The following is a 9,733-nucleotide window of genomic DNA, read 5'->3' on the forward strand; positions in this document are numbered from 1 at the left end:
TTTCATCACTTCAAAATTTTCACATAACCTCCATATGCTAATTTTCTCTTTCCCAATCATCACATTCATTCACTACAATAATCACTCTTAAAAATTGATTACACCCAAAATTTTCACAGCAAATCCTCAAAAACCATAATTTATTCATCACCTCAAAATTGTCCACATAACCTCTATGTACTAATATTCTCTTTCCCAATCAACACATTCATGTAACACAATAATCACTACATATATACATAATTTCAATAATATTGAAAATTTATTACACCAAAAATGTTCACAATAAATCCTCGAAAACCGAAAATATAATTTATTCATAACCTCAAAATTCCCTATACACCCTCCACACTACGTCTGTCCACCACCCAACGCAACCCCACATAACAGTATTCCCATCCTTTCCCTGCCAAACAAATATTTCTCTCTACACCCAGGTTTCCTATAACTCCTCTAACTCCTTTAACCATCCATCCTGCATCCAAACGCGTTCTCTCGTATATCAAAAAAAGCAGCCATAACATTCGCCACGGATGATCGTTTCCGCATCCTTGCAGGTCCCGTGTGTTCACGGCACGCACTCCCGTCCGCGGAAACATTTTTCTCACGTATCCTGTACCCGATGAATCGCGCACGCCGTTCATCGTCCCATCCAATTTTACTTATGTGCGTAATTAGAACATCCAATTAGACGGCGCGCGAACCGCGTACCGCGCGCGGATGGCTACACGATTTAACACTTTGCCGACCGCTGTAATTAGAGTTTCTTACGAGGCTTATCCGGCCAGCGATCGAGCACCGCGGTTTTTAGCACTTTATGAATTTCATCTGGCCTTTAAGAGGAATTTAAGAGGTTAAGAGCGGGGAATACGTATGAAGTTACGAAGCGGGGAAAAAATTTGGTCGTTGAAAGATCTCGAGGAACTGATAGCTCGCGCTGGTAATTGGGAAACTGGCCTGGATTATGTGCGTTTCGGCCTGAGGGAAATCGGGGAATTAGAAAATCTTGGACGAGTTAGGCGTGTTTCGGGGATAATTGTGAAATCGTAGAAGTTTTGGGAAAGTATGCTGTCTGAAAGAAATTTATGAAAGTATAGGAGTTTGGGAAAAGTGTGCTGAAGTGTACAAGAAGTATAATAATAAAATATAAAAGTTTGGAAAAATATAGAAAATATAGAAATTTGGGAAAAGTGTTTTCTGAAGAAAATGATGAAAGTATAGAAGTTTGGGAAAAGTATGTCTTCTGAAGGAAATTATGAAAATATAGAAAATTGGGAAAAGTGTGTCTTTCGAAGAAAATTATGAAAGTATAAAAGTTTGGGAAAAGTGTGTCTTTTAAAGAAAATTATGAAAATATAGAAAATTGGGAAAAGTGTGTTTTCCGAAGCAAATTATGAAAGTATAGAAGTTTGGGAAAGGTATGTTTTCTGCAGAAAATTATGAAAGTATATAAGTTTGGGAAAATTACGTTTTCTGAAGAAAATTATGACAATATAGAAAATTGGGTAAAGTGTGTCTTTCGAAGAAAATTATGAAAGTATAAAAGTTTGGGAAAAGTGTGTCTTTTAAAGAAAATTATGAAAATATAGAAAATTGGGAAAAGTGTGTTTTCCGAAGCAAATTATGAAAGTATAGAAGTTTGGGAAAGGTATGTTTTCTGCAGAAAATTATGAAAGTATATAAGTTTGGGAAAATTACGTTTTCTGAAGAAGATTATGACAATATAGAAAATTGGGTAAAGTGTGTCTTTCGAAGAAAATTATGAAAGTATAAAAGTTTGGGAAAAGTGTGTCTTTTAAAGAAAATTATGAAAATATAGAAAATTGGGAAAAGTGTGTTTTCCGAAGCAAATTATGAAAGTATAGAAGTTTGGGAAAGGTATGTTTTCTGCAGAAAATTATGAAAGTATATAAGTTTGGGAAAATTACGTTTTCTGAAGAAGATTATGACAATATAGAAAATTGGGTAAAGTGTGTCTTTCGAAGAAAATTATGAAAGTATAAAAGTTTGGGAAAAGTGTGTCTTTTAAAGAAAATTATGAAAATATAGAAAATTGGGAAAAGTGTGTTTTCCGAAGCAAATTATGAAAGTATAGAAGTTTGGGAAAGGTATGTTTTCTGCAGAAAATTATGAAAGTATATAAGTTTGGGAAAATTACGTTTTCTGAAGAAGATTATGACAATATAGAAAATTGGGTAAAGTGTGTCTTTCGAAGAAAATTATGAAAGTATAAAAGTTTGGGAAAAGTGTGTCTTTTAAAGAAAATTATGAAAATATAGAAAATTGGGAAAAGTGTGTTTTCCGAAGCAAATTATGAAAGTATAGAAGTTTGGGAAAGGTATGTTTTCTGCAGAAAATTATGAAAGTATATAAGTTTGGGAAAATTACGTTTTCTGAAGAAGATTATGACAATATAGAAAATTGGGTAAAGTGTGTCTTTCGAAGAAAATTATGAAAGTATAAAAGTTTGGGAAAAGTGTGTCTTTTAAAGAAAATTATGAAAATATAGAAAATTGGGAAAAGTGTGTTTTCCGAAGCAAATTATGAAAGTATAGAAGTTTGGGAAAGGTATGTTTTCTGCAGAAAATTATGAAAGTATATAAGTTTGGGAAAATTACGTTTTCTGAAGAAGATTATGACAATATAGAAAATTGGGTAAAGTGTGTCTTTCGAAGAAAATTATGAAAGTATAAAAGTTTGGGAAAAGTGTGTCTTTTAAAGAAAATTATGAAAATATAGAAAATTGGGAAAAGTGTGTTTTCCGAAGCAAATTATGAAAGTATAGAAATAAACAGGTAATCACGTTAATGATATTTCCAAGTTTCTCTTATTTTTTATAATATTTATAATGAAATAAATAATTGTGAATATCAGACATCCTAGGATGTATAGAAATATGTTCGACAAGAAACTTTTATTACTAGCCAGATCTAAAATTGGCTGGCAAAATTTCTATCATCTCCCCTGAAATTACACTAGCACTTCCTCAAATAAAACTAATCATTCCCATAAACAGCCTTTCTCCAGTCGGAAATAAAAAATCACCTCATATCTGCACATCTTGAAATCCCATAAATCTTCACTGCAAATTACACCGAACCACCAAAAAGACAAGAAAATCGAAAGACGCGCATTCTCACGGTACCTAACTCCACCTTTCACCCAAGCACCTGCAACGTCCAACTCTCTACCAGCTAACCCCCAACCTCCGCGATGCGCGAAAAAATCCGAAAGAGAAGCAAGTAGCACAAGTTCGCCAGGTAGCATAACTCGAGAATTTACAAACCTTCTCCACCAACATATACAGGGTGAGTCACCAGGCACTGCAACCTCCATTCACGCCATTACTATTTAGCGTAGTAGAATCAAAGCTTTTCAGATATAATTACAAATAAAAACCAAAATAAAATTAAAAATAAAAATAAAAAAATATGAAATTCTTCAGACACAGTTCGAAGTTTTCGACAGAATATTTTGATTACACTTTGTCTTTCGTAGAGGGACACAAAGAAAACCTCGCTAACTCTCAGAGCTATCTGTAACTCAATAAGAATCTAACAAGTCAAACTGTAAGTCAAATTATAACCTTTTCACGAGTACATGGTACAGACGAAAAATTTGTGGAAACAATATCTTGACAACAATATGACAGTCGTAGTAAGAGGAATACTCCAAGATTATATGAGTAGAAGTAGAAAATAATTCAACGAAATATGTGGTATTTATGATATACGTTTATCGGAGATATAGACCGTGGTGGCGCTAGTGAGTTAAATAGAAAAATTTCCCTTACTTGTGAAGGAAATAAAGTTTTATCAAAGTATGACAACAAAAACTTGGTATACAAGTTGCGTAATATTCATTAGAATACATAGTATTCTATAATCTGATTTCAGTCGAAAATTTTGAAAATTCGCAGATATCCTATAGGACAAAATATTTTCTTAATTCTTACTAATTGTATCACTCGCAAGCAATACGACACTCGTGGTAAGAAGAAAATTCTAGGATTATATCAATAAAAGTAGAAAATAATTCAACGAAATGTATAGTATTTATGACAAACGTTTATCGGAGATATAGACCGTGGTGGCGCTAGTGAGTTAAATAGAAAAATTTCCCTTACTTGTGAAAGAAATAAAGTTTTATCAAAGTATGACAACAAAAACTTGGTATACAAGTTGCGTAATATTCATTAGAATACATAGTATTCTGTAATCTGATTTAAGTCGAAAATTTTGAAAATTCGCAGATATCCTATAGGACAAAATATTTTCTTAATTCTTAATAATTTTATCACTCCCTAGCAATACGACACTCGTGGTAAGAAGACAATTCGTAGATTATACGAATGAAATTAGGAAGTAATTAAATATACGGTGTTTACGATAATCGTTTATCGGAGATATGGACCATGGTGGCGCTAGTGAGGTAAATAGAAAAATTTCCTTTACTTATAAAAGAACTATAGCTTTATCAAAGTATAATAACTAAAACTTGGTATACAAGTTGCATAATATTCCTTGGAATCTATAGCATCCTACAACCTCATTTGCTGTTGAAAATTTTGAGAAAATTTACAGCTATACTATGGAATAAAACGTTTTTTAAATTTTTATTTATTTTATCACTCCCTAGCAATACGACACTCGTGGTAAGAAGAAAATTCACAAATTATATCAGCAAAATTCGAAAATAATTAAATATACGGTGTTTACGATAATCGTTTATCGGAGATATGGACCATGGTGGCGCTAGTGAGTTAAACGTAAAATCTGCGTGCCCCGAGAGATTTCAATTATCTCTGTGCAGTGACCCACCCTGTATACCAACTCCTTCATCCTCTTCCCTTTCCTACCACCTATATCCAACGACACCCGGCGTCTCCAGTTGGCCCCCGTGGTCCAGGGTGTGCTTCTACCTTTTTGCTCGTGCGAATTCACCTCGCGGCTGCAGAGTCGTTGCGCCCATAAATTTTTAAAAAAGGAAACACCTCGGACCAGCCAGTAGTGTAACACGCGCCTCCGGAATTATTGCCATGGCTTGAAACTTGCGCCGCTACTAATTTTTTCCTTCGCCGTCTCTCTTCGTCCCTGGCCCCGGTCTCATTCCTCTTCATCCTTTCCGTCATTTCTCGCGGGCGTCCAGCGAGTTCTCTTCCCGTCCTCGTTTCTTCTTGTTGTCCACGCTGCTGGCGAGGGATACGATCGCGTATCCCGGCTCTTCCTGCCCGCGAGAGATGTTCGTTAAAGTTTTATAAGATCCTCAGGTAGAGAAAGCGACCTGGTCCAGGCTGCTCGTCTCGTTCCTTTCATTTTGCACGGACACCCTAACCGATCGGTGAGGATGGTGGCTGGAATGGCGGCGCGAGCAGTTGCCTCTTTTTTCGCCAAAGTGTGAAATTGTTTTTGGGTAATCAGGGACCGCGTGATTTTTTCCCCGAAATGGACTTCACTGTTGCTCGCGCAGCTTCCTGAGCGGCTGCACCGGGGTCGGCTCAGATGATTTTCATTAAACACAGTGCGGATGTTGCTCGCTTGGCCTGATATGGATGTTGGGCTTGGTTTCGAGGTCGATTATGATGTCTGTACCCTGTGGTCAGGTTTGCAGGAAGTATTTATACATTCTGGCGAATGGCAAGTGTCTTTGGTGAAATGGCTGCTTTTTAATGATTCTTTGGGTCAGCTTCGGTTAGTGATTGGGGATAATTTGGAGATCGAAATTTTGGAGTATGGTAGGGGGGATAGTTGATAAGGAATTTTGGTTCGAGATTTGATTGGAAGGTTGTTTACAATTTTTGAGCAGTTTTTATAGGTTTCTTGAGATTTTGGTCCTTTTGGGATTGTCTGTGAACTGGATTTAAAGGTACAAGATATTTTATACATAAATAATAATAGATTAGGTTAAGTTAAGTGATTACGATACTTTATACGTAAATAATAATAGGTTAGGTTAGATTAGGTTAGGCGATTACGTTATTTTATACGTAAATAATAGTAGATTAGCTTAGGTTAGGTTAAGTGATTACGATACTTTATACGTAAATAATAATAGGTTAGGTTAGATTAGGTTAGGTGATTACGATATTTTATACTTAAATAATAGTAGATTAGCTTAGGCTAGGTTAGGTGATTACGATATTTTATACATAAATAATAATAGGTTGAGTTAGGTTAGGTTACATGATTACGATATTTTATACGTAAATAATAATAGGTTAGGTTAGGTTAAGTGATTACCATATTTTATACGTAAATAATAATAGGTTAGGTTAGGTTAGGTTAGGTTACACGATTACGATATTTTATACGTAAATAATAACAGGTATAGTGTCTGTATTTTTCAAATAATGAGGAGAGGAATTGGTAGAGAATTTTGTATTAATTTTGGTCATAATGTTCCATTCATTTCTTGGATATTTTGCTAAGTTTTAATAGGTTCCGGAAGATTTTGGTCTTTTGAAAATTTAATAGTGAAAGTTACTTTATATGTAAATAATAATAATTACAGTGTTTGTATTTTTTACAACATCGTAAGACTAAAATTAAGTATTACGTCAGAAGTAAGAACGCTAGAAGATCCATTTCTGTCTTAAAAATTAGATAAGATTATCACAAGTTTATTAATGTCCATAATTATAATTAATCCTGTTTCTGAATAATTGTAACTGGTTATCGATATTTAGAAATAAGCCGCCCAGCCCACTTTCTAAGCACTATTCTCGCCACGCAGCCCTATTCTCGACAGTGCCGTAACTACGCGTAATCCCAGTACTAAATACAATAGGACAATAAAATCTGAAAAAAGAAAAATAATTAAATCCTGAAAAGTGAAAAATATTAAAACCTGAAAAAATAATAAATTAGACCTGAAAAAAAAATAATTATTGAGAAGCCAATGATCAGACATAAACAATCCAACGATAAGATATTAACATCCCAACGATGAGAAATAAACAACCTAACGATGAGACATTCAAATATTATACGAAATATTTGAATTGTCAAATAAAAATAGATACAAAGTGGAAGCAAATATCTGAAATGAGAAAAAATAATTAAAACTTGAAAAAAGAAAAAATAATTAGCACCTGTAAACAAACAAAATATTAATACCTGAAAACAAAATAAAAATGATTAGTAAATTGTTTAATAGGGTGGGGAGTGGGTGGGGTGGCCAACCCCGACCTCACTTTGGACTCCCACCCCTCGCGCACAACGAAAATTTTGATGTTACTCTCGCGAACTCAAACCGACAAATGACGGGAGTAGCTTCGCGTCGCCCTTTATATAGCCCCCGATCGGCCGAAGATTGACGGAAATCTTTGAACTTTATCGATTTTATTAATTATTATTTTTCCGCCTTAATAGCCAATAATTTATTAATTTTATTACTTTTATTATAAATTCACAGTGTGAACAATCTGTTACTAACAATATTAATTTGTTATTAACAATCAGTGAAATAATTTATAAACTTTTTGCAAATTATAGATACATTTTAACATAAGTACGTTGCAAGTTCAAGTAATTGTCAATAATTTATTATTAATTTTTTCACGTTTATTATAAATTTACATCATAAACACTTTTTTATTAACAATTGGTGTAATAATTTTTTTACTTTTTGCAAATTGTTGGTATATTTTTACACAAATATGTTACAAGTTTCACATAGTAGACAATAATTTATTAATTTTTTCACGCTTATTATAAATTTTCGTTGTGAACAATTTTTTATTAACAATATTAATTTGTTGGTACCGATAATTATAATGTTTTATAAACTTTATTTGTGCTTTTAGAATATAAATTTCCGTGATGCATTTATATTAAGTATTTTTATGCTTTCGGTAATTTGTTAGTAACAATATTAATAGCAAATTTGATAATAAACGTCTCTAAAATCCATCACATAACTGGATCCTTCATGGATCCTCCAATCCTCAACAAACGATCATCCGTTCCTAACTCCTTCTCTTCTTATTATTCTAGTACTTACGTATCTTCAAAATCTCACGGAACAAAAGACCATCAAGATCCATCAGAGAATTGGATCCTCCATGGATCTTCCAATCCTCAATAAAGAATCACTCGTATTCAACTCCTTCTTATGTTCATTATTCTAGTATCTACGTATCTTCAAAATCTCATCAAATGTAATACCTCCAAGATCCATCACATAACTGGATCCCTATGGACCCTCCACTCCTCGACAAGGGATCATTCGTACCAACTCCTTTTTATGTTCATTATTCTAGTATCTAAATTCTTTCAAAATCTCATCGAATAAAACACCTCCAGGATCCATCACATAACTGGATCCTTCATGGATCCCCTATGGATTCTCCACGCATCCTTCATGGATCCTCCAATCCGCAACAAACGATCATCCGTTCCTAACTCCTTCTCATGCTCATTATTCTAGTACCTACTTATCTTCAAAATTTCACGGAACAAAAGACCATCAAGATCCATCACATAACTGGATCCTTCATGGATCCCCTATGGACTCTCCACGGATCCTCCATGGATCCTCCAATCCTCGACAAAGGATCATTCGTACCAATTCCTTTTCATGTTCATCATTCTAGTATCTAAATTTTTTCAAAGAAAAATATGTTCATAAATAAATAGGATCCATCACATAACTGGATCCTTCATGGATCCCCTATGGACTCTCCACGGATCCTCCATGGATCCTCCAATCCTCAACAAACGATCATCCGTTCCTAACTCTTTCTCATGCTCATTATTCTAGTACCTACTTATCTTCAAAATTTCACGGAACAAAAGACCATCAAGATCCATCACAGAATTGGATCCTCCATGGATCTTCCAATCCTCAATAAAGAATCACTCGTATTCAACTCCTTCTTATGTTCATTATTCTAGTATCTACGTATCTTCAAAATCTCATCAAATGTAATACCTCCAAGATCCATCACATAACTGGATCCCTATGGACCCTCCACTCCTCGACAAGGGATCATTCGTACCAATTCCTTTTCATGTTCATTATTCTAGTATCTAAATTTTTTCAAAATCTCATCGAATAAAACACCTCCAGGATCCATCACATAACTGGATCCTTCATGGATCCCCTATGGACTCTTCACGGATCCTCCATGGATCCTCCAATCCGCAACAAACGATCATCCGTTCGTAACTCTTTCTCATGCTCATTATTCTAGTACCTACTTATCTTCAAAATTTCACGGAACAAAAGACCATCAAGATCCATCACATAACTGGATCCCTATGGATCCTCCAATCCTCGACAAAGGATCATTCGTACCAATTCCTTTTCATGTTCATTATTCTAGTATCTAAATTTTTTCAAAATCTCATCGAATAAAACACCTCCAGGATCCATCACATAACTGGATCCTTCATGGATCCCCTATGGACTCTCCACGGATCCTCCATGGATCCTCCAATCCTCAACAAACGATCATCCGTTCCTAACTCTTTCTCATGCTCATTATTCTAGTACCTACTTATCTTCAAAATTTCACGGAACAAAAGACCATCAAGATCCATCACAGAATTGGATCCTCCATGGATCTTCCAATCCTCAATAAAGAATCACTCGTATTCAACTCCTTCTTATGTTCATTATTCTAGTATCTACGTATCTTCAAAATCTCATCAAATGTAATACCTCCAAGATCCATCACATAACTGGATCCCTATGGACCCTCCACTCCTCGACAAGGGATCATTCGTACCAA

The 9,733-nt window shown here is 34.6% G+C and overlaps 1 protein-coding gene across 1 annotated transcript in view; it reads left to right on the top strand.

The window, feature by feature from the left end:
• Positions 1-9,733, top strand: part of LOC108550918 (tubulin polyglutamylase TTLL4) — a 275,795-nt gene that overhangs the window by 82,353 nt on the left and 183,709 nt on the right. The window lies entirely within an intron of this gene.

This window comes from Eufriesea mexicana, unplaced genomic scaffold (assembly GCF_001483705.2).
Source record: "Eufriesea mexicana isolate 0111107269 unplaced genomic scaffold, ASM148370v2 scaffold3442, whole genome shotgun sequence".
NCBI lineage: Eukaryota > Metazoa > Arthropoda > Insecta > Hymenoptera > Apidae > Eufriesea > Eufriesea mexicana.